The sequence below is a fragment of the Schistocerca cancellata genome, chromosome 4, assembly GCF_023864275.1.
Source record: "Schistocerca cancellata isolate TAMUIC-IGC-003103 chromosome 4, iqSchCanc2.1, whole genome shotgun sequence".
NCBI lineage: Eukaryota > Metazoa > Arthropoda > Insecta > Orthoptera > Acrididae > Schistocerca > Schistocerca cancellata.
The window spans coordinates 769,821,577-769,849,047 of record NC_064629.1 but is presented as its reverse complement, the minus strand read 5'-3'; positions in this window follow the sequence as shown (position 1 = coordinate 769,849,047).

Genomic DNA, 27,471 nt, shown 5'->3' with positions numbered 1-27,471 from the left:
ACGAAATTAGCTCACTATTTCCTCATCTTACAGAGTACTTTTAAGGACCGATCTAACATCGGGTTATCCTTAGGCCGGCTAGCAAGCGACTCTCTGCACAGTCCTCTATTCGCGGGGGAACAGCTTAATTCTGATTAGATGTTGATCTAAACGACCAATCAGAACGTTCCTTCCTAATCAGTCTCATGGCAAATCTTGCCTTATCCAATCACTAATTTGATAGTAATTAATGTCAGCAAAACTTCAGTTTCTTGTATTATGTTATAATAATATAAATAATATATACAAATAAAATATAAATAATATAAGTAAGCAAAGTGCGAAATAATCTTCAGATTGATAAATAAACTTATTCCGCCTCTAACTGCCATGCTGGCTGCTTTTATACAGAAGCATGCTCACACAGACGTACGCCACCTGAATCGAGGTTGCAACATAAATTTCCCACGGTTCGTTTGTACACGGGTTTACGTAAAATGAAATATTAAATTTTGACATATGTCCCATATACACTCTCTCAATCATTCTCACGCACTCACACAACAAAATATAATCAAATAATAATTTTGACCGATATTTGTATTACATAATACAAAGTGACTAAGGTTTTAAAAAGAAAATTCTAATTAATTGATTTTTATGCACTGACAACTTTGTAATGGCTTCAAATGATAATGAAAGTCAATCTGATATTGTTCCTAACTTGGTTTTAAAAAAACAAGCGTAGGTTTTAGGACTTTTAGGTAATTCTCTTTATCATCAGAACTATAATAAATAAAAGTCTAAAATTTTGGCAGCATCATTCCATTAATAACAAAAGGCTGTGAACAAAATCGGATCATAACTAATATGGATTATTTACATTCGTAGAGGGTATGAATCTTCATATCGACTGTCGACTGAATGTTGCGCTATGCAGTTCTCACTGCCGTGAGCAGAGCGAAAAAAAAAATAAAATAAAATAACAGCCATCCTGCAGGCACCGTACTAGACGGCTGCATGCCTGACTGCAACGAATGTTATCTCGTAATAACTTGAGGCGTTACAACATTACAATCAAAATATTTACTAGGATATCAGCAATGATGTTCATACAAGCTTTGATACTTCGGTTTATGCTGTAAATAGCATATACGACATTGTGCTAGCAAATAAAGAAAAATTGGGCAGATGCAAGCCGTAGCCGCGATCTGAAGGTTCCGTACATACTTATTTATTTATATAGACAGTTTGTAAGTAGGCTGTTTATGTTTTCTTATTGGCAACGTTACGTAGCGCTCTGTACGAAAATCACTGGCTGTGCTGTGTGCAGTCTGTGGCTAGTTTGCATTGTTGTCTGCCATTGTAGTGTTGGGCAGCGGCAGCTGGATGTGAACAGCGCGTAGCGTAGCGCAGTTAGAGGTGAGCCGCCAGCAGTGGTGGATGTGTGGAAGGAAATGGCGGAGTTTTGACAAAAAGTCTGTAATGACGTAAAAACAGAAATTTGTGAGCGTTTTCAACCTATTTTTTCGCGGCACGAAAATGCATTACAGAATCACGAAGCAGCCATAAAAGAACTGCAAACCATTGTTCATGAAAATCATGAGACCTTGTGGGCTAAAATTGACTCAGTTGCATCTATCGATTCGGTTACGCAACTTGCAAAAACTCAGGAAAACTTAAAGGACACAGTAGATTCGATTTCAACACAAATGGACACTCTGAAACTAGGTTCAGAAAAACACACTGAGGAAATGTGTTCACTATCGGAGAAAGTAGCCGAACTTTCGCATCACGTCACTAACTTATCTACAAAGGTAGATGATGATCTGAATGACACAAGACCTGTAGCCTTCACTGACACAGAAGAGTATGAACAAATTAGAAAATTCAAACAAAATCAAAATCAAATCAATACACAGTATAAAAGAGAAATCCGGGAAGTACAAGATCAGTTGACGCAGGTAATACAAGAATTACATATTTTAGAGGACACTCACGCTCCAGTACGAGAAGAGGGACATAGAAATACGGAACAACCACAAAATAATAACACAGGACACTTGGGAAATTATGAAAGAAATTGTCAAGGCGCATTGGATTTTGAGATGGAACTGCCGAAACGAAGTAACAATGAGCGATGTGCGACTCGCCGACACGAAGATTTCGACTATAAGCTGTTCATTACTACACGTAAATTCAAAACATTTAAGAATTCTGACAACGTCATTCATCCACAAGCATGGCTTCATCAATTTTCTCATTGTTTTCCTCCCAACTGGTCATTGGAGCACAGGTTAGAATTTATGTGTGGCTACTTGGAGAATGAACCAGCTGTAAGAATGCGATCAGTCATTCACGATTGTCACAGTGAAGGAGATTTTTATCATGCCTTCCTCTCTGCATGTTGGTCTCAAACTACACAAGACCGAGTAAAACATAGCATCATAATGATGAAACATTTCGAACAATCTGAATTTTCCAGTCTTGTGAAATATTTTGAAGACATGTTGCACAAGAATCAGTACCTGTCAAACCCATACAGCCCCTCAGAACTCATCTGCATTTGCTTAATCAAACTGCCTGAACATTTGAGGCATATTATTTTAGCAGGACGTTGCAAAGACGACATTGAAGCTTTTCAGGGACTGTTACAAGAACTGGAAATTGACACTGACAATCGCGGAACGCGAAAACAGGAGTACAACAATTACAGGTCACATATGTCACAATTCCGCGATGACAGAAATAATAAATGGACACGACAAGGCTATTCTTACAACGTAAATCGTGACCAAAACAGACACCACCCGTATGACAACCGTTGGCAGAGTAGTAATAATTACAGGGAAAGATCACCTCTCCGCGGTAATGACTATCACAGAGACAATCAGAGAAACAGACAATATGGGAACCAAAATAATTATTATCAAGGGAGACAGAATAACTTTAGAAGCAACGGTCCAGCGCGCAGTTACGACTCAGGGAGAAATTCTCCACCACGTGACCGACAAGAAAGAAACTATGGAATCTACCGACATGACGACAGACGGTATGATCGTAACGACAGACCTGAATTGCATCAGAACTGGCGGGATTTAAACAGAGCAGAGCCCTCTCGACAAGATGAATTTGTAGAAGTTAGGTCTCCAAATCCCAATAACGACGCTCGCCAACAAAGACACAATAGGCAATGACTCATACCGCTGGCAGCCACAAAACATACTTATGAAACTGACGACGCAGCTGCCGTAGCTAGTAATTACGTAAAAATTGAAGACATTAGGGACATCTTACTCCAGGAACACGACATAAAACATAACAACATTGCGTATCCTGTGATTCACATTACAGTAAATGACATAAAATTTACGGCAGTACTTGACTCTGGCAGTCCCATTTCAGTAATTAGTGGAACAGCTTTTAGCAAATGCAACAAATCGAACGATTGCCCCACACTTCCGTTACGTAAGATTAAATTACAAGGTGCAATCTTTGGAAAAAGTGTAGATGTACGCCAAAAAACCAATTTAGAATTCTTTTGCCAAAGCCACATTTTCTCTATGAACTTTCTTATTGTTCCATTATTGTCGACGGAAATTATATTGGGAGTAGACTTTTTGAATGAATACAAAGCAATCTTAAACTTTCACGATGCTGAAATAAGTTTAGAGAAGGAAGGTAAGTCAATAGCTATGAAATTTGAAGATTGGCTCTCAAACCATGACGAGGAAGTTAATCGGCTTTGCCTTCTGTTAGACAACAGTTCAGAATTTTCCACAGAACTAGACACTAACAATCACTCTGCAAGTACCGACAGGGATGATATCGATGGCATATTTGAAATTAATGAGTTAATTCAGAATAAAATTCAAACAATTGAGAATTGTAATGACACTGATAGGCAGGACCTTTTTGAGATTTTACAAGCACATTCCACAGTTTTTACTCACAAAACAGGAACAATCAAGGGATTTCAATACCAATTTCGTGTTCGTGAGCATACTAAATTTTGTGTTTGACCATACGTAGTTCCAGCACATTATAGGGACCGTGTTAGAACAGAAATACAATCTATGCTTGACGAGGGCATTATTGAGCCTGCAGTAAGCTCATACAACAATCCATTACATGTTGTTGAGAAGAAAAATGGATCGATCAGGCTTGTCTTAGATTCGAGACAAATCAATACTATCATTATTCCTGAAACAGACAGGCCGCAAACGTTGGAAGAACTTCTTCAAAATTTTAATGGTGTAAAAGTGTTGTCTTCCATTGATCTCAGATCCAGCTTTTATCAGATCGAACTTCATCCAGAATGTAGAAAATACACAGCTTTCCTTTGTTTCGGCGTTTGTTATCAGTTTCGGAAACTTTCTTTTGGTTTGAACATTTCTTCGGCAGCATTCATTCGCGGGCTAAATTCCATATTACCTGAGTTCTTAAAACGTCACATCACCTTATATGTGGACGATATTCTAATAGCAGAAGCTTCATGGGAACAACATAATCGCATCCTCAACAGTTTGTTTCGTATTTTTGCAGAATCTGGAATTACAGTTAACTTGGAAAAGTCTGAATTCAGTAGGTCAAAGGTGAGGTTTTTGGGACATATTACTTTTTCTGAAGGCATTCAGCCGGATTCTGAAAAGTTAGAAGCAATCAGAGCCATTCCAGTTCCATCCACAAAAAAACAAGTCCGCAGTTTTCTAGGTCTCGTAAATTTTTACCGTTGTTTTCTGAATATGCAAATTCTAGTTACACCAAAACTTTGTTCTCTCACTGGAAAAAATACTATTTGGAACTGGTACGAACAAGCACAGTTGGAATTCAATTCTTTGAAAGAATCGCTACTTAACGCGCCAATACTAGCTCATCCAGGTCTGTCACAAGATTTCTGCCTTAGCACGGATTCTTCTAAAGTCGGTCTTGGTGCCCATTTATTTCAAGAAGCCATAGAAAATGACACTACCGTTCAGAAAACCATTGCTTTTGCTAGCCGAGTGCTAACAAAATATGAAAAAAATTATTCCGTTACTGAATTAGAAGCTTTAGCTATCGTTTCGGCATTTAACAAGTTCCGTTTCTTTCTTCCTGGTAAGCACGTAAAAGTATACAGTGATCATCGTGCATTACAATTTCTTATGTCTTCAAAATTAAATCATGACAGGTTAAAACGTTGGGCATTGTTTCTGCAAGAATTCCGCTTCACAATAGTCTACATTCCCGTCAAGGAGAACATTGTTGCGGACGCGCTGTCACGCGCACCGGCTGGGCTTGAGAAAAGTAACACAGAAGGCAACCTCGAAAAAAATTTCAGTATTCTTTACATTCAGAAAGTCGCCTTTGAAAACTTCATCACCACATCTTTAAAGGACATTGCTCATGAACAAGATAAAGATCCGATTTGGAAAGACATCAAAAGTAAATGGCATGAAAAGACACACACACAGATTCGGTATTATTATCTGGTTAGAAACAACATACTGTTCAAACGCTGCACTGTTGATGAGAAGCTATGGGTACTTTGCATTCCTGACGATTTTGTTAATAAGCTCATTTGGTACATTCATTTCAGTTATGCGCATTTTGGCCCACGAAAATGTTATCATATTCTTCGAACGACTTGTTATTTTAACAATATGGAAAAGAGAATTCGAAGAGTCTTGTCTATCTGTAAACTTTATCAAAAGGCGAAACCATCTACTATCTCCCATCGTGCTCCGCTGTTTCCTTTCATTCCTTCTAAATTAAAAGAATTTGCTGCTGTTGATCTTTGGGGACCGCTTGTCAGAACATCTAATGGATTTTCGTACGTTCTAGTCGCTGTTGAACTTACTTCCAAATTTGTTTCTTTCACTCCGTTACGTAAAGCCACTGGACGGTCTGTATCCAACGCCTTTGTTAAAAATTTCTTACGTGAAGTTGGACACGTTAGTAAAGTCATTTCAGATAACGGACCGCAATTCAGATCTGCTGTTTGGTCACGCATGCTTCGGAATCATAAAATCAAACCTGTTTTTATTTCATTGTATTCACCACATTGTAAGCCGTCTGAACGGATTATGAAAGAAATCAATAAGCTTTGCAAACTTTATTGTCACAGAAAGCATCAGCATTGAGACAGATATTTACACTTATTTCAAAACATGCTGAATGAAATGCCTCATGACTCCACTGCTTTACCACCTACTCTTGTACTGAAGAATGTAGAACCACCGAACAGAATCAGAGAGCTTGTACCTTTCCCGAATACACGTAAACTTCGACACAAAGACATAATTGATTTGGCTCTTAAAAATATAAAATTTGCAGCAGACAAAAGGAGAAAACTACACGGTAAAGCAAATGCAAAGAAATTATATATTGGTCAGAAAGTTCTCATTAAAGCTCATTCATTGTCACATAAGAAGAAACACTTGAGTCACAAATTCTTTCTAGTTTACAATGGACCTTACAGAATCCGATGTATACCACATGATAATTGCGTTGAAGTTGAAACTCTGCGTACTAGGAAGAGTAAAGGTTTACACCACATTTCACATGTAAAACCTTTTATTGAAAGATAATCTGCTTTTTAACTTTGTCTTTGCCATAAAACGTTTCACTTCACGTTACTAGTATGCTTTAGAAACTGTTACCATGCAACAATGTTTGAAGTTAAATATCCAGTCAAGAACCAAGAGAACTTATTTAAACAGAAATTACGAATGCATTGTTATTGAGAACAGACGACACAGTGTTATTGTGTGTGTACATTCTTGCTTGTTAGTTACACGATTGCGTAACGACTATAAGACTTACATGCTTAGAACATATACTGGTACTGCTAATGAGATTTTTATGCAACATTTTGGTTTACTTGAAAATACATTCTGGATTTAAAGTACTTTATGTGAGATACCAGATGACACAGTGATTAGTTTATGTAACAGCTACACGATTTTATCACGACGCTACTAATGAGTGACAATTTACAATGTTGCTTTTGTGGTGTTTCTGTTTTATGTCTGCACAGTTTTATGTATTATTCTGGAAAGTAAAACATGTTTTAGTAGTAACTTTTGTGGTATAGCTACAATGAGACAGCCTTTTCCGTAGCACAACAATACGTTACATTATAGTACTTTCTTGATTACGGTCAGGTACGTAATAACTACGATATCTATACGCAAAGATTTTCACTTTCGTTTATGATGAGGTAAGTACATTGACTTCTGCAGAACTTAGCTTTCAGAGGACGATAACTATGACACTTCCACAGAGATTATCTTACAACAAGACACACAGTTTAGCGCTACAGTACACGTATTTGAGTGATTAATTTTGTACTTAAAACATTTATTTTTTAAAGATATTTGAAGTACAATGATACAAAAGTTTTCCGTGATACATTTCATTCCATTGCTGTAATTTGTAACACCTGAGGGTATAATTACATTAATCCTCAGGGGGGGTACACGCTTACTTTGTGTACCATGTGTCTGGCAAGCACAAGGAGCTCTAGCCAATATGGTATTTGCTTATACAACTTTACACGTCGGTACCACATTTCTCTAACACATATTTACACAGCTATCTAATCATTTAACTGAGAGAGACAAACTTTTTTACTACGGCAGTGACAGATGTTTACGTAATTACACCGTTGGATAACTTCACACTTATGAAATTGTATTTTGTCTGTACTTTGTGACATGCTCATATTTTTCGGAACCATTGTGATACTATGAGAGCTTTGAATGATGTATTTGGTACGGGATTATGATTTTTAAAGTGCGTTTGAGGCAGATGACACTTTTGACATGAGCAGAGAATTTTTTTAAGTTTTGAAATTATTGCAAAAAGCTACGACATTTTTGAGAGTTGACTGAGGTGTTATGATATTATTACGACGACGATGTGTATTATGCTGCTGAGATATGTTTATGATCAATAAGCTGATGCTGTATGAGGAATTTGATTATGCTACATATTTATTATGATGAAATATTGAAGAAGTGTCTACGAATATGTATATGTGTTATAAAGCAAGGAATAATGAGTAGTGATTAGGGACTCTGATTTCTGGAAGAGGATGTTGGAAAGCAAGAATCGTACTTTAGAATTATGAAATGTGTGTACATGTGTGAATGTATTACAATGCCGACGAAAAATTTTTTGCACACTGTTATATTCATAGGATTTTGTTTCTACACATTTGTAACGTAAATTTTCGACCTGTGAAATTTTCATATGAGACTGTCACTGTAGCGGAAACTGCTGTCGTAAATATTTCCGTAAGAAAGTTAAGTGACCACCTGCACGTAATGCGTCGTGGGCACCCAGCTGGGCGACAGTCGCCTGGAAAAAAGCCATTAGCGTGTGCCCCTTTCAGAGGTACAGGTGGAGAAAAAAAAAAGGGGGAGGCCATTATCCTCGCTATTGACGTTCCTTTGTAGAAAGCATCGCAAAAACGACATGGTCGAACTTGAAAACATATGCTTACACTGTGGAGCTCTTAATTTGTGCTGTGTGCAGTCTGTGGCTAGTTTGCATTGTTGTCTGCCATTGTAGTGTTGGGCAGCAGCAGCTGGATGTGAACAGCGCGTAGCGTTGCGCAGTTGGAGGTGAGCCGCCAGCAGTGGTGGATGTGGGGAGAGAGATGGCGGAGTTTTGTAATTTCTCATGAACTGCTATATATATATTATGACTATTAAGGTAAATACATTGTTTGTTCTCTATTAAAATCTTTCATTTGCTAACTATGCCTATCAGTAGTTAGTGCCTTCCGTAGTTTGAATCTTTTATTTAGCTGGCAGTAGTGGCGCTCGCTGTATTGCAGTAGTTCGAGTAACGGAGATTTTTGGTGAGGTAAGTGATTTGTGAAAGGTATAGATTAATGTTAGTCAGGGCCATTCTTTTATAGGGATTTTTGAAAGTCAGATTGCGTTGCGCTAAAAATATTGTGTGTCAGTTTAAGCACAGTCGTGTATAATTTTTGTAAGGGGACATATCAAGTTCATCCATTCCTGGAATCGAGAATCTCGAGGATTTTGCCTGTTATCGACACTGATACTGGAAAGATATCGGTCATGGGAATACCAAGACTTTCGAGAATGTTTTAATTTTAAGTCTGAAGTCGGGTAATAAATAACAAAATAAATATTTTTGCATGTATTATAATTACAAATTAACAACTTGCTGATTTTTTCAAAAAAATGTGTTCAAATGGCTCTGAACACTATGGGACTTAACATCTATGGTCATCAGTCCCCTAGAACTTAGAACTACTTAATCCTAACTAACCTAAGGACAGCACACAACACCCAGCCATCACGAGGCAGAGAAAATACCTGAAACCGCTGGGAATCGAACCCGGGAACCCGGGCGTGGGAAGCGAGATCGCTACCGCATGACCATGAGATGCGGGCGCTGATTTTTTCCTTTACTTGCTTCTTGCCAAATTTCATTATGCTAGGTCAACGGGATGTAGCCTAAAGGTTTTGATGAGTGAGTTTTCAAGTAACAAAATATGTGACATACATCGCCGTATCTTTTGATTGCATCGACTTACAAGATCAAATGTTTTATACCACATTCCTTAGTATACGACATAAATCTCAATCTGATATGTCTACCCGTTCCAGAGGAAAAGGGGTCTTTAAAGACGGATAGACAATAGGACAGCAAACTACAAAAAGGTATTCCTTTTGTGTGATATAATTTCAAGTTGACACTTTTCTTATTTTTTCCTTTGCCTCCGCTGTTAAACCTTGCTTCTCACCAATTTCTTGATTCTAGGTCAACGCCGTGTACCCTACAGGTTTTGATCAGTGAGTTTGCGGGTATCAAAATATGTGATATAAGTGACCGTATCTTTTGATTTCATTGGATTAGAAGCTTCAGGCTTTTACAACACCAAAGGATCGTAGATCTTAATATGCAACATACATTTCATCTTGATACATTCATGAGAAAAAGGGTTTTTTATAGTCGGACAAACAGACAGACTACAAAGTGATCTCATAAGGGTTTCGATTTTACCAACTGAGGTAGGTAACCCTAAAAAGAGGTTGGATTAATGAAAGGCGAATTGAATAGTGAATATAATGAAGCTTACCATAGAAAAATATCTTCATAATGATGATTAAATTTATTGTTAAATGTGTGTTTGTTTTAAAAAATTTAAATAACATAAGTACCTCAAAAATGTGAATCTGTGTATGGCGAATTGGTCATCGATAGTATTTATTTGAGTTTACGAGCATATCTGTGCAGTCTTGTAACATTTCGCTAAGCAACATTTTTATGGAGTTCATTTCTTGTACCTGAAAAATGTAAGTCTGAGTATGTTGTAACAACACTAACGTTATCTTACTGTATAAATGTAATAAATTTTTTTCTTCTGAATTTCGATAAATTAGTATAATCGATATTCTGGTTTCATTTCTTTTTTGTTTCATGACATTATGTTGAAAAAGCTATAAACAATTTTCGTTGTAAATTTTAATGTTTATGTCAAATTTCAAGTAATGTTGTAATCGAAGGGAAGTGTACCTAATGTTCAAACTATTGTAAGATGTGAAAGTTGTATTTGTACGCCTGGTCCATACGTAGGCAATGTATTAGAATATGTGGAATGTAAAACCTTTGGTGAATACCCTGTCTGTGGGGGAGCGGTAAAAGGTGGAGGCAGGCGAGCGCGGGAAAACGCACACGGGCGCGGTACGGCATAACGAGCTCAGCAGTAGTAGTCGGAGTTGGGCATCGGTCTGAGAAACACGTGCTGGATCGAGGAGGCTCTCCTGGAAAAAGTGGTTTCGTTGAGCCTCGGATGCGCCGTTTCCGACGTCTATACAGCATGGCAATATTCCATAGGCACTGAGTGGAAAAGCATTGCGACGTCATGAAGAAGTAAAGTGCCGATATTTCATGTGCCATTGCTGTAATTGCACGTGTGCTTTGTGCCTCGCCATCTCGCCGCCTGCCGTCCGCCTCATCGATACGAACAGGTTGAGACTTTTAGTACTGTATTCGTGTGGACCAGTGTTACTTTTGCTACATACTGTTCAATAACAACTTAAATTTTACCAGAACTGCCCTATCAATTAATTATCCTCACAACTAACCTAGACAGGGACCTTTCCACATGTTGTGCAATCCGAGTGTCCCAAGATGTAGATTTAAAGTTTATGTTAATAATCATTACCTGCAGACTTCTCAATGTTAAAATGATGTTTAAAGAACTTTGTTGTTAATGAATACTGGACGAATAATATAGGTATGACAAAGTTGGAAGATAATGTTGAAATTAGTTTAGTAATGAAGTTTATTTAAATTGAGACAAAAATAACGGTAGTTAAATGAGCAGGAAATAAGACAAAAAGAGTGGTAAATCATATTTTGGAAATCTTGAATGCTTGATGCTCTCAATAATCAAACTGTCACTACAGTGCTCATAATAGTTTCAGGGCCCCCCCTTTTTTTCTTTTCTATTCATTTGAATTCTGAAGTGTACTGAACTGATTTGACCAGCAAAGTTAAAGTCAATACAAAACCTAAATTTATCAGTGTTTTCTCTTCTTAAAATTGACTTTGTATGTGTGTTTCAAAAGTGTTATTTCTAGGGTAACCTATGCCCGATTTCAGTCGGATCAATAGACAAAACGCAGTTTGTAGTAATCATTATAGTGTAATGTTGTGTATTTATAGCTTGTCCAAATTAGTACAGAAAGTGAAAATATTAGTTCAGTAGATTTTTCTGGTTCTAAAATTTACCATACAATGCAGTATTACTACGTGTTGTTATGTTTGTACGTACATCCACTTGTACAAGGAAAAAACTCACTTAATGCCTAATTAGGCTGGCGACCGTATTATTAACAATTGGTAGCATCTGCTGTGTATGTTTCTTGCCCGTCCTAACGTGTAGTTGCACTTTAGACTTGCTTGGCGTATCATTGTTGTTACTGAGTGGGTGTAAGTCTGATTTGGCCTCCATTCTGGTACACGCGGTCAACATATTTACTAAAATCCTTTCTTATAAGGTGAAGCCCGTCAACTTACCATAGTACAGGCTTTAAAGAGTTAACGTACGCCCGAGCGTAGACGTTACAATGTGAACTTGTAGACTATAAATGAAATTGCAGATTATAACTTGAGGTTACTACCAACTTTGTAACTTATGCGAATTCACACACTCCTTTCTGATAGAGTAGATTAAACTGTAGGAAAATATGATCGTATTATTTTTAGTTCGACTGGTTTTAGGAGTGTTGTATGCTTTTCTATAGGTTTTTCTTGATGTCCTTTTTGACGTGCTGGAGTTTTACTTACGCTGTTGCTCATTGACCCTAAATGTTACATTTTTATGATACTTTCGCTGGCAATATGACTGGTAGATTGCAAATACTGTGGTTTCGTGAAAATGTGCAACTTATGTGTGTTACATCCCCTATTGACTTAACGTGAAGAAATATGAGGTTGTTTTTGGCGTATTTTATTTAACTTGCAGTCAAATAACAGGATTTTTTCTGCTGTACACTCAAACCGAATAAAAGAGCCATCGAGTGGGCTTAGAGAACGATCCTTTTATCCAGGACTTTCAGGATGTTCTATTTCAAGGAAAATCCAAACATTCGTTTAGCACATGAAATGTATTCCCAGTTGCGAGTCCGAAAAACCATGAACTGTATAAAGGGATGAAGACAGTGAAAATTTGTTCCAGGCCGTGACCCGAACCTCGATTTCCCGCTTAAAGCGAACGGTCGCCTTAGCGGCTTTGGCTATGCGTGTACGACTCACAGCCACACACAAACTTCTTATGTCGTTGTTCCTGCGTCACAGTCTGCACTCGTACTCACATTATGTAATTTCCGTACAAGGGAGGACATTTTAATTAAAAGTCTTTGCTTGATATCGGAAGATAAATACGATACACCAGTGCTTGTGTTGTTGAGGATAACGATGCAATGTTGCTTCGGGCGTGCATTTTTGTCCGAAGGAACATTGCATCGTTCTTCTTTACTACACAGGCGTAGCAATATATCGTAAAATATTTGTTCACTGTTTCTCGATGAATATCAAAAATTCATAGTTGCCCTTGCTAGCTTAAAATTAAATAATTATTTACACACCTTTACTAATCGAAGGTAGATCTGAAGTAAATACGATTGTCACTGCAAGTTGTTTGCTGGGCTGTATGTTGCATGTTTTTCAAAATTATTTAGATTTTATGCTATACACTCCACTACGAAATACTTGACAGTGTAAAATGTTATTAATTCTCAAATTATTTCCATAACGACACTAACAGAAGGAATGAATATGAACTCCCCAAATAACGATCGTGTGAAACCCAGTTTGTTCCGTTGGTGGATGAGACACAAAAGCAGTAGATACCAGCGCCTAGGTTGATACAATGTTCATTGACATGGGGAAGCAGTTTCTTACAGTTCCGCGCTGTCGTCCAACGAACAAAAAATTATCGTAGGAAATAACAGACCATCTTTATGGCTAGATTGAAGAGTTCCTAGCAAATAAAACACAGCATGTCATTCTTAACAGAGAGAAATCATCAAACGTAAAAATAACTACTGGCATACCTCAACAGAATGCTATAGGTCAATTACTGTTCATAATTTGCGTAATGTTTCAGATAGGTGTTTTTCTCTGCATTTTAGAAAACAATAAATGGAAGTAATAGTAATATACCTCTGGTGAACTTGACGCACTTTGTTTACATTTGTGACGTCATGTGACCCAGGTCATTGCCATACCCATGACGTCACAACCACGTCCTCTTCATGAATCGCATACTGCAGATACATATGTTCAAATACTCACCCACCCACACACACACACACACACACACACACACACACACACACCTCTGTATTCTTCGGTGTAGTATTGAAAATAAAACAGTCACTTGAACTGAGTAAAAATAACGTCACGTTCGAAGATATGCAATATTTCCGAAAACACTAAATAACTTTCAGTTGTTTTGGTGTTATGTTCAATGATATTTGTATAAAATAGCGTTTTAGTCAAAGATATCAGCTTCTGAATTGCAAAACAATGGCTCTGAGCACTATGGGACTTAACTGCTGAGGTCATCAGTCCTCTAGAACTTAGAACTACTTAAACCTAACTAACTTAAGGACATCACACACATCCATGCCCGAGGCAGGATTCGAACTTGCGACCGTAGCGGTCGCGCGGTTCCAGACTGTAGCGCCTAGAACCGCTCGGCCACTCTGGCCGGCTCTGAATAGCATTATCTCTCTCTCTCTCTCTCTCTCTCTCTCTCTCATACACACACACACACACACACACACACACACACACACACACACACACACACGCACAAACACCATGCATAATGTTTTACCTCTTGAAAATACTGTACTGTCTCGTCATTAAATTTCATCTCACATGTGTGTGTTCAAAATTTTTCCACACTTGTCTCATCATCATCATCCTCCTTCTGAGCTATACACCTCTGCAAATTTACTAACTCTCTCTGTAGTTATCTCTCTTTAACGCTTATATTAGTAAACCAGTAACATTATAATGCATTGCAGTGGGAATTAATGTAATTTAAGTTTTCCCCAGTAGCTGACACCTGCAGTAGCTGACACTTCCACACCCACAGTGGCTTATACATCCGGCAGCTAAGATCTCAGCAGCTAACACCTACTGCACTCTGGGAAAAAGTCGTGACTAGATAAGTCTAAACTTTTTGCACTATGTTCAATAAAGTATAAACACTCGAGATTCGTCATAAGTAATACACAAACACGCACACCCTCTCTCTCCAGTCATGGTATGGTCGTAAATGCTGTTAATTGCTGGAGAGTGAGAGGGATAGAGAGAGAGAGAGACAGAGACAGACACCTGGTGTATACCAGTGGGGTAGGAAGAAATAGCCCTTCACATCTCGGCAGCAGTGGTGTCTGATGATACAGCCAGCCTGTTGCTAAGAGAAAGGTGACTCACATCAGTTTTATCTACGTCTTTTGCACGAATCACGAATAATATGTAACAAAATGAGGGGAAAAAGAAAAAATACTCTAGATATAAAATATATTAAAATTTTATTTTTTACATTTTCATACAGCGTTTTTACGTAAAACGTATTTACATGCAGTGTGTTTAGATTTCAGCGTAGCCTATTACTCAGACTCTAGCTATGACAAGGGATATTCAGAGTTAAATTGTACGATGTTTCTACATTTTCATTATCTGAGCAATACAATGGACACGTCTTGATCACAAATGCATTACGTTATATAAATTTCTATCGGAAAGTGTACAACATTCATAAAATCAGACTGAAGATAACAAGATTACAGTTTCCTAGAGTTTAATTTACTCAATGAGAAACGAGTGTGTGGATTCACATCAGTTACAAAGTTGGTAGTACCCTCAAGTAATAATCTAAAATTTCAATTAAGAACTACAGTTCACATATGAGGACTCAAATTTTCCCGGTACAAGAAATGTGCTCCATAAAAACTATTGCCTAGTGAAATGTTACAAGTCTGCACAGATATGCTCGTAAACTATAAAAAAATGCCACCGTTGTCCATTACGTAAAACATTACATTAACTGCCTTTTTAGTTTATCACTGTATGCTTTCTGAAGTTCTCTAAGCAGCACGTGCACTTGACTTACAGTGTATGAGTATTATACATTCGGATATGAGTTCCACGCGTCAACAGAGTGAATGAAGGAACAATGAAGAAAGAAAGGCAGTACTTTATCGTACTTTTTAAAAATTTTTTTGGGTCATCAGTCTTCTGACTGGTTTGATGCGTCCAGCCACGAATTCCTTTCTTGTGCCAACCTCTTCATCAAAGAGTAGCACTTGCAACCTATGTCCTCAACTATTTGATTTCAGATTGGAGTACATACAGCAAATAATTGAGCAAGTAATTTATCGTTTTAACCAAACTAAATATGTACGTTTGGAAATCAGACGTGGAACATTCTAAACAGGTCAAATGAACTAAAGTAAAATTTAAAAATGTGAATAGCGAACAGTTACTGAAATTGCTCTCATTAGCAATATGTGCTACAATCGTAGTTTTCAACAATCCGTATTAGGTAACATCATTTTTTTGTAGTTTCCAACAAAAAAGTAGCAGTCTCCTGAGCAGTTTTGTATGCGTTACATATGAGCGAGCGCTTATTTTAACTTATCGAGGTATCTTTGTAAGCATTTATTTATAGTTTAATACAAGTACAATGACGAGCTTTGTATTCTGAGAGTATCGGAGAATGAATCTTCAGCCTTTCCCAGCGCCATTGCGTGCGGTGGCTGTTTTGCAGGCACAGCAGACGAGCTATGGGCTGGGCACCCGGCCAGCGCGATAACTATCGGAATACAGATGAACATCTACGCGGCCAGTTTGTGGGTATGGGTGAGAAGATAAGCGGGACAGCTGCCAGTTCTCACTGCAGATTACCATTCGTCGTGGTCTCCGCGGCTGTACTGCGGTTGCCAGCAACACTAATACTTACGTTCTCAACATCTGAGCCGAATTACACAGGCGCGAAAGGTCGAGCAATCAGTCAGTTAACACTGTTCTCAGTAGTATCCATGAGAGCCGCAAAACTACTATGGAAATATTAGTCTTTGACGGTGCTTGTTGCTGCAGACGAGTTTAAATTTCTTAGATCAGTCAAATATTTCTATTGTATAACATGCGAGATATGACAGCAGAAGAATTTCCTCTTGTCGATGTTTGTGGATTTCCTGATCTTACACACAGACACGAACAGAAATATTTCGATTATACCCGTTGAGCTCTGAAATTAGTAGTCAGTGAAAGCTGTGAAAGGATTAATTTTGTTGCTAGTAATCAACCTTCCTTACATTCTTTATTGGAAACTTTATTAATACAGTTATTGTGTAAGGCGCTCCCAAAGTGAATGTGGTTGGCACTGCATTATTATACAGATCATAAGAGATTCACTTTCATTTAAAGAGAATGTAGAACATGTTCTAAGCGTGAACAGACAACTCTAAAGAATTTTAGTTGCGGCCGCTCGATATGAATATGCCCCCTTGGTGAGATAACTTCTCTTTCAAAATGAGGATTTAATAAAAAGCGACAACTTTTCTTAAGAGAACCTGGAAAGCAAACGCGATTGTAATTATTTCAACGAAATTTTAGAAAATATTGACAAGCTAGTATAAAAGACTATATTTTTGGCAGATGACAAAGACATTGCTTTTATTTACGATTATCTAACTCTGTTACTTAAACTATCATTTGATTGCCCATCTATAAATTTTAATTCAGCAAGGTATCTACTATTTAACGAGTTTCGTTCTTTTGAGAAAGTTTACCTGCACATTTTTTATAAAGTTCAAATTTTTACATCACTGAAGTTGGAAATTATATATTTACTAGAGACCGAGCTATTGTCACACTGCTACAGCCTAGAATTTTGATGCGTAACGTACTGTTTTTCTTTATTGTTATTTGATTTCTCTCGGCTCACACAGGTAGGGAGTGGGCTCCTAGCAATAACATTTACGCCCGCTCTTCAGCCAAAAGAGAATTAATACATATAAAATTGATTTAAAAACATTAAAATTACCTTAAATACTCACGGTTCTTAAGTTTAAATATTGATGAGTTTGTTAGGGTTTTTGTTAAAAGATAAAAGTCGATGTTTGTTGTCTACAGACATACAACCGAAATCCTCCACTGGTCTTTAGCAATGTTGGAGATGACGATGGCGCATGACTTGTGAGGGTTATGGTGAATGAGAAAAGGGATTTGTTAAGTTGAGAAAGAGGTTGTTGAAAGGTGATAAGAGATCGTGTGAGAGAGTGTTTTGGAAAGCATGCGTTATGGAAAAGATCAGATAGAGCATCACGAACAGTGGCAGGAACAGTGCGAAGAGGTGGAGCCCAGACAATAGAGAGGGGCAGGAGTATTGTGTTAAATCCTCAAGTTTATTTCTGGGCGGATTTCGTGGTCAGGCAGGAGGAGATGTTAAAGTTTCGTTGTCTTATGAGGTGAGGAGTCTGTACATTTAACATAAAGTATAGCAAAATCATGGAATGGTATGAATGTAATTAAATTTTAGATCAGTCAAAAACATAAATCAGGAGAGCAGCAGACCAAGAATGAATAACAAAATATCATTTACTCTTACATGCAATACAATTATTGAAATTTCCAACAGTCTGAAAGTATGGCCCGAATAAATAAAAAGCCTGAGGTTATGTAGAGTAATGCAGCAGTGGTGAGTTATCAAAACTACACAGGTATGTCGCACACACAATCCAAGTAGCATTCTCTTTCGTTGACAGTAAAGTTCAGTTGTACAGCAAGCTCTGACTATAAAGAGCTGTTAAACGAAGAGGACGCTGGAAAGGAAATACAAATATGCTACAAAGATAGTAGCATAAGAATTTCAGGGTGGTAGAATCGGAACGAAATATTGTGCGATTGGCCATATCCGACCATACACCACCGTCCAGAGTGTCGTTAAACGAAGTAGACACTTGAAAGAAAATACTAATATCCTGCAAAGACAGTAGCATAATCGTTTCAGTGTGGTAGAATGAAAACGCAATATTGTGTCATTGGCCTCATTGGACCATACAGCATCGTCCAGAGTCAAACTGCCTATTGGCTTCTGTCTCGGGTTCTTCGGCCGACGTTCATCTAATGATTTTTCTGACGTTTCGCCAGCACGAGTGGCTGGCATTGTCAAAGCTTCACCCTCCATTGCCGGTGGTGAACTGGAGCCGAGCTCGCGGCCGCAGACTATATGTACCTGGCGCGCCAACGTCCGAGGGCTTCTCCTCTGTCATTTCCGGTGCAGTTCTCCTCTTGCTACCTGCGACGGTCGTTCGCTGCAGTACGGGAAGCCAGGATCCGTTTACCTTAAGGCTTTCCTCTTTCTTGTTGAAACTGTTCGCGTGTTTTTGTATTTCTACAGCTTCTCTGAACAAGCGCGTGTGATAGTGCTTCTCTACAGCCAGAACTTCCGTGTCGGCGAATTTTATTACGTGGTCGGTCTCATTCAGTGCGTGCTCCGCCACGGCCGATTTCTCCACCTGCCCCAACCTGCAATGTCGCTTATGCTCTTTGATCCTGGTGTTAATTCATCGTCCAGTCATTCCGACATGAAGTTTTCTGCATGTGCATGGTATACGGCATATTCCCGACATTGCAAGTGGGTCTCTTTTCTCCTTCGCCGATCTCAGATTCTCTTTGGTCGTTCTCATTTCAATTTCCAGGAGTGTATATGTCCGAAAGAGTCAGCCTACAGGAATTGTGAAACGAACCCTATCGTCCAGGACCGCAGGCCACAAAGAGCGCAGATTCAGCACGAGATGGGGAACTCACAGGCGTCTATTGTCTATTGAGGACTAAGCGCTGTAGTGTGCAAGTGAGACAGACGAGAACCTACGTCATAGGGAAACCCAATAGAAGCCGTTGGTGGCCGAGGAGACGTGTTGTTGTTGTTGTTGTAGTCTTCAGTCCAGAGACTGGTTTGATGCAGATCTCCATGCTACTCTATCATGTGGAGGCTTCTTCATCTCCCAGTACCTACTACAACCTACTTCCTTCTGAATCTGCTTATTGTATTCATATCTTGGTCTCCCTCTACGATTTTTACCCGCCACGCTGTCCTCCAATACTAAATTGGTGATCCCTTGATGCCTCAGAGCATGTCCTACCAACAGATCCCTTCTTCTAGTCAAGTTGTGCCACAAATTTCTCTTCTCTCCAATTCTGTCCAATACCTCCTCATAAGTTACGTGATCTACCCATCTAATCTTCAGCGTTCTTCTGTAGCACTACATTTCGAAAGCTTCTATTCTCTTCTTGTCTAAACTATTTATCGTCCACGTTTCACTTCTATATATGGCTATACTCCATACAAATACTTTCAAAAACGACTTCCTGACACTTAAATCTATACTCGATGTTAACAAATTTCTCTTCTTCAGAAACGCTTTCCTTGCCATTGCCAGTCTACATTTTATATCCTTCTACTTCGACCATCATCAGTTATTTTCATCCCCAAATAGCAAAACTCATTTACTACTTTAAGTGTCTCATTTCATAATCTAATTCCCTCAACAGCACCTGTCGTAGCAGTCTTAAATACGGGGGACCTAAAATCGGCTATAAAGGGAAACATTTATGGAAACTATTTAATTCTGTAGTAATACCGGGAAATCAAAACACAGTAGTTTTAATCTGCCATCCTCCATAAATTTTCATGTTGATCCCAATAAAACTTGAATATTCATCATGTCTATAATAGTTTAATATGAGTAGGCAAGATGCTCTAATGACTGAGACGACTGAGCCTATTAGCAGCTTATCTGTTCGAATAGGTAAAGGGGAGAAAGAAGTAGATAAAATAAAGGAAAAAGTAGAATCTGACATTAAAACTGAAAATAGTGAAGTTAGAAAGCAAATCAATGAAATAAAAAGCGAACTGAATTCTTTAGCTGTACATCAAACCTCGACAGTGATCAGTGTTCCGCGGATGAATTCGGGATCGGTCAAATGTTTTGCAGATGACGGGAAATATCACCCAGTAAATTTTCTAGCAGCATGCAGGTATGCTTTTATAAGGAAAATGTCCGACGAGGCGAGGATAAAATTCGTGAAAAGACATTTGGAAGGTGAGCCGCAATCGTAGGCAAATATACACAGTGATACGTTCACTACCTACGAAATATTTGAAAGCAGTTGCCTGAACAAGTTCTGGAGTGAAGCGAAGCAAACGCAACTCCAAAATGAGTTTCTGAATGGGACAACATTTAAATACGGGAACGGGTCGATGCGAGAATTTTGTAAACGTGAACTTGCGAGATTAATGCATGTGAAACGTCCATTGGGAGTGGTTACTTTATTTATCAGAAAGTACCCTGGTGCAAGGCTACTGGCCGTTGCATTCAGAGCTAAGAAGGAAATTGTATTGGTTTTAAGTAAACGAATTTAAAGTTTATTATGTAATGGATATTATTGCTACTTTATTTAGAACGTGAAAGTGGTCGAGCTTTGGTTATTAAAATATGTTAAAATGTAAAATAATGTAGAATAAACTGTAGTCAATCAGATGGACGGCTTCAGGAAAGGAAGTTGCCTTAGTCAGTTGAGCGACGATGCTCGGCACGCCGGAAACGCGGCTGGGGACAGGCACAGACAGTGCTGGTACTGACGCTAAAGCGGACAGTTCGGCTGGAGACACCAAAGAGGACAGTTCGGATGCAGACGCGAAAGTGGACGGTCGGTCTTTAGGTAGCTAGGAATTGAGACGACTTAGAAAATTTTGCGTTGTATGGTATCACGGGACTTAGTCTATGAGCGGTGAGCAGCCGCGGTCCTGGTGTGAACTCTAACTTTTCGAGAAGATAACGGGGTGGAATATTAGACTTGTACTTCGCTATGAGATCGAACTGTGTCAACTGGATATGCGATTGATTGTAATAGTAATTCTAAATACGATCACTATCGCTATTAGTTTGCTTTCTGAATAAACACTGTTCTAACCAAATCGCAACTGTGTGGCCTACGTCATTTATGGGTCGTTAATTTAGTTCCCGGTATTATTATTACTATTACTATATGTTATATTAACTTTGTATTTCTCCAACTTGCCATCAGCCAGACAATATAACCAAAGGGTCACAAGTGTCTAATGTGGGGCGTAAAATGCGACATCGGCGGTTCAACCCCTAGACGAGTTTGAGCCAAGACATTTCGGCGAAGAGGAACCGCATGTGAGCCCGAACATCTTTGGGATGTTAGCTCGCACTGTATGGAACTATACACACACTCTGGTCGCAGATTTTAAAGAGTACGAAATTTCTCTCCCTTAACAGCATAGGGGCTGCAGTGACCCCTACCAAGGTCATTGGTATCCGATGGAGGCACCTGCTGGGCTTTCCCTCCCTGGTGAAACATATCTTTTATTACCCTCGCAAGCGTCGAAAAAAAGTTTTTCTACTACCGTCCATCCCTGTTCCATTCGCAAACGTCGCGTGGAAAAAGCATCTGTCAGTAAATCACGCATTTTCTTGTTCCAGTCATTTCGAGAGATGTATGTGGGAGGAAATAATATACTGTTCACAACACTTAAAACAAGAAAAGCCAAAGAGCCACCTATACTACCCACATACTACGTCTATACATCTCTGCCACGTTTCACTCTTGGGATGTAAACACGGCTAGAAGTTGGAAATTTCTTCACAGTCCAAGTTTTATGGCTTCGGTACCACAGTTTCCTCTCACAGGCATGTGCATCACTGATGAGTCGTTTTGGAATTACAGTTCGCTCTACAGTCTGCACTTCCCTTCGAGCTGTTTTGGTGGTGACAGGGTTGGCGAGGGAGACATTCAGTCCTGCAGCGCCTTTTGCCGCTGTTGACCACTTATTCTTCATCACAATACTCTTCAGTGACTGTCCGTCACGGTCGCTCCACACCGACTACAGACCGCGTTGTGTCTCAAGGGATGATGTCTTTCTGCTTTCCCTGTATGCCTCTTTAAAACCAAACACTCCTGCTACATTCGTAATTGAAGCCCCTATCATACTAGCACCAAAAATTGCCGATGTTCGAATTCATTAAGCTCCAACGTAAAGCACACACAATTACGCAGAACGTTGCTCTGACGACTGATACTTGCAACGTACTGGGGACACTGCTTAAGTGCCGTTCATAGTCAAATACAACAGTGCAAAATGCCGGCTAGCCTAGCATCTGCATTTATATTGAAACACGTATTTCTCGCGGCATTTCTCCATTTTTGTCCAATCCCTGCATGTTTCTCCTGCTTTAATATAAAACCCCCATATCGCTAGCAGTTTATACATTTAGACAGCCCTCCACAGGTTCGAACACGAAAAATCCATTACGCAGTTACAAATCGTAGCTTAAAGCCACGTTCTTTAGCTGAGGAAGTTGTTACTATCAGATGAATATTAGGGCGCATTGGAAAATGGTTACTGATAACTTCAGTCACGTATGGCCTTGTCATTTAACCTACCAATTTGTTATACAGGGTGATTATAATTAAACTTTCAAAACGCTGTAGAAATAACACCAATGATCAGAATGATGTCGTAGTGCAACGGAATATTATCGGAGAAAGGGGAAAACGTACAGCAGAAGAAAAAAAATGGTGTGAAAATTGAATAGATGGCGATGTATGTGTCAGGATACGTAAATGGAAACAGCTGTCACGCGCACGACCCCTTGAAGTTGGTATAAACACGCCGGGTACAGGGCTTTTCCTCCTTTTGCGTCTGCGACGTTTGTAAGTGGGCTGCTTCTGTGTTGGCAGCGCTGTGTAGCGCTTTGCATTGGATCTGACTGCGCTTTCTTTGTAAGAGACTCTGTGGCTGGTTGGACTCGTTGGAAGGTGATCACCAGTAGTGTAAGGCAGTAGAAGTTAGTCGCTAGCAGTGATGGAAGTACTGTTGGGCAGTTGGAGGCGAACGGCCAGCAGTGATTATTTAGCTGGCAGTATTGACGCTCGCTGTATTGCAGTAGTTCGCGTAATGAAGATTTGTATGAGGTAAGTGCTTAATGAATTGTATAGGTTATTGTTAGGATTTCTTTTTAGTCCGGGCCATTCTTTTGAATTAATTATTTGAAGTCAGGCTTTCCTTTTTTTGAGCAGTCAGATTGCGTTGCGCTAGAATATTGTGGGCCGCGCGGGATTAGCCGAGCGGTCTTAGGCGCTGCAGTCATGGACTGTGTGGCTGGTGTCGGCGGAGGTTCGAGTCCTCCCTCGGGCATGGGTGTGTGTGTTTGTCCTTAGGATAATTTAGTAACTAGTGTGTAAGCTTAGTGACTGATGACCTTAGCAGTTAAGTCCCATAAGATTTCACACACACAGAATATTGTGGGTCAGTGTTGATATGATAAGAATAAGAAAAGTAAAAGTAGGTTAACTTGCATTTAATTTCACACAACAGTGTAAGTAAAATATTTAATAACGAAGTTTTATCTGTCGACCCTTAGCCGAGGGTACCTCACTGAAATCTTCTGATTTTTGTGGTATTTTGAATAATTAGTGCATTATTAGAAATAAATTATTGTTACTGCTAGCGCGTAATTGTATAGAGAATTTCCTTTGCAGTTGTGGTTTTTCATTGTTGTACAATATTGTAATGAGCAAAGCAGTTGTGGCATGCATGTGGATTTGCACCAAGTATTTAGCAGTTTCATTTGCAATTAATTGGATATTATTTCCAATGCTATTTTTAATGTGGTTTCTTCTTTTTGCTCTTCAAACTGTGTTTTTCTGTGTTATCGTGTGAAATTATGTGATAATCATGGCGTGTGAAAAATGCAACATTAGGCTCCAAAGTCAACTGAGAAATGACAGTGAAGACGAGAGTAGCGAGTTAATAATGAAGTGAGAAATGTCCAAAATAACTGTATAATTGTCCATAGGGAAATGGACCAGGCAGTAAATAATGGTGTTCATAGTGAAACAGTTAGTGAACAGGGAATTATTGTCGATCGATCGGTTGGCAATAGCTCGCCTCAGGAATGCGAAATGACAGAAGAAAATCTTGGAAATACCGTAGATTCAGGTTTGGCATCATTACCCTTTTCTCAATTAAGTCAAGACTCACTCTCTGCTTTTCAAAATACGAATGTTGCCGGTGCAAATGCACTGCCGAAAAGCACAAAGGAACATGTTCCTGACACTAATATATTGTCAATACAATTAATGGAAGAAATGGGACAAAAGCTTCAAAAGTCAGACACAATGGAACAAAATCTTCAAAAGTTGCCGGCTGCTGTGGACGAGCGGTTCTAGGCCCTTCAGTCCGGAACCGCACTGCTGCTACGGTCGCAGGTTCGAATTCTGCCTCGGGCAGGATGTCCTTAGGTTAGTTAGGTTTAAGTAGTTCTAAGTCTAGGGGACTGATGACCTCAGATGTTAACTCCTGTAGTGCTTGCGTTTGAACAGTTTTTCTTCAAAAGTTAGACACAACGATTGAACAGACACGTGAAAGTTACATAAAAACGGAAATTTGTGAGCATTTTCAGCCTATTTTTCCCCTACATGAAAACACATTACAGAATCATGAAGTAGCCATAAAATAACTGGAGACTATTGTTCACGAAAATCACGACACCTTGCACGCTAAAATTGACTTAGTTGCGTCTACCGATACGGTCACGCAACTTGTTCAAACTCAATATTCTTCAAGACTTCGACTGACTCTGCTGTGGGTTTACTCTGTTGTGGCCCATTACCAATCTTCATGTCAAGAGTCAGCATTGTGTTTCCGTTGGGAGGACAACACTTCTTCAAGACTGCATGGTGATCCGCTACTTGCGTGTGCATTTTGTTTTACTGCTCAGGCTTTGTGCATAAAACTGTCATAGACTACTACTTTGATATATGATTAGGACTGTCTTTAGGGACTGTGAGGACAATTTTTGCTTTTGACCAATATTGAATTAATAATTGTGTGCATTTGATCTATTTGATATTGTTAATATAAAAAATTTTAACATATTGATCCTGGCCGCTGCCCAAAATAATTAGTAAAATTTTTTGTGGGGAACAGGGGGGCTATGTACGTGGCTGCTTCTTTGTTGGCAGCGCTGTGTAGCGCTTTGCATTGGATCTCTGACTGCGCTTTCTTTGTAAGAGACACAATGGCTGGTTGGACTCATTGTTGGAAGTTAATCACCAGTAGTGTTGGGTAGTTGGAAGTTAGTCGCTAGCAGTGATGGAAGTACTGTTGGGCAGTTGGAGGTGAACGGCCAACAGTGATGGGTGTTAGATGTGAGAAGTTAGCATTGATGGAGGGTAGAGGTCTGAAGTGTTAGCGTAGGGTAACTATCTGTACATGTTGGACTTCGAGACTGAATATTATTCCTGATCATATACCTTTGTACTAGATGTCAATGACGATTTATGTTTGTGTCTGAACTGGATGTCACATTATTAAGGTAAAAAAAATACATTATTTGTTTTGCATCAAAATCTTTCCTTTGCTAACCACATGCCTATTAGTAGTTAGTGGTTATAGTAGTTAGCATCTTTTATTTAGCTGGCAGTACTGACGCTCGTTGTATTGCAGCAGTTCGCGTAATGAAGAAGTAGAAATGAGCGTTTGGCGTCATTGGCCGGGAGGCCCCTTGACGGGCGGGTCCGGCCACCTTAGTGCAGGTTTTATTACATTCGACGCCACACTGGGCGACCTGCGCGTCGGATGGGGATGAAATGATGATGAAGACAGCACAACACCTAGTCCCTAAGCGGAAAAAATCCCCGACCCACTCGGGAAGCGAACCCGGCCCCGCAGGACAGCAGCCCGTCACGCTGACCACTCAGCTATCGGGACCGAGCGCGGAATGAAGATTTTTGTGAGCTAAGTGCTTAATGAAATGTGTAGGTTATTGTTAGGATTTCTTTTTAGTCAGGACCATTCATTTGAATTAATTATTTGAAGACAGGTTATCCTTTTTTTGAGCAGTCAGATTGCGCTGGGCTAGAATATTGTGGGTCAGTGTTGACTTGATAAGAATAAGTAAAGAGAAAGTAGGTTCTCTTACATTCAATTTCACTCAGCAGTTTAGGTAAAACATTTAGTAAAGAAATTTCAAGTTCGCCATGACTGTCTCTGCAGGATCGCTCTCTGCTTGTAAAGCTGTATTACAAGAATGATGACTGTGCACACGTCGGTCTGCATAGGTTCCGGACACTGAAAGGTTTGAAAAAAAAAGCGTTGATCTGATGACTGCCATGGGTCTGGAGAAAATCATTCGGAGGTTCGAAAAGATGGATTCTTTTGCTGTGCAACCTGGTAGAAGGAGGAAACGAATTGATTCGATGTCAGTGGAAGTAGTGGCCACAGCAGTGCAGGAGGAGACGAGTGGTGGTGTGCAAACGCGTAGCGCACGCAGAATTGCCCGAACGTTGGGAATACCCGCCAGAACGGTGCGTAAAATCCTACGATACATCCTTCTGTGCTATCCATTCAAAATTACCCATGTGCACGATTTGCTTGTTGATGACCTGCCAGCAAGAGAGACCTTTGCATTAGAATATCTTGCTCGCATGGAAGTGGACAATAATTGGCCGTGGAAGACTTTGTGAACAGACAAAGTCCACTTCCATCTGACAGGATATGTCAATACACAGAATTGTCGAATATGGGCAACGGAAAATGCACACTCATATCAACCAGTACCACTTCATCCTGAAAAGGTCACTGTATGGTGTGGGTTTACAGCATCGTTTATCATAGGGCCATGTTTTCGAAGAGACAGGTGCTTCCGGTCGTGTTACCTGTACCGTCACTGGTAAGCGCTATGAGTGTCTTTTGCGAACCACGTCATTCCAGCTCTCCAACAACGTGGATGTGTGGATGGGATAATTTTTATGCAAGATGGCGCACCTCCACACATTGCAAATCCAGTTAAGCAGCTGCTGAAGCGCCATTTCGGAAACGCTAGAATTAACAGCCGCCATTTCCCT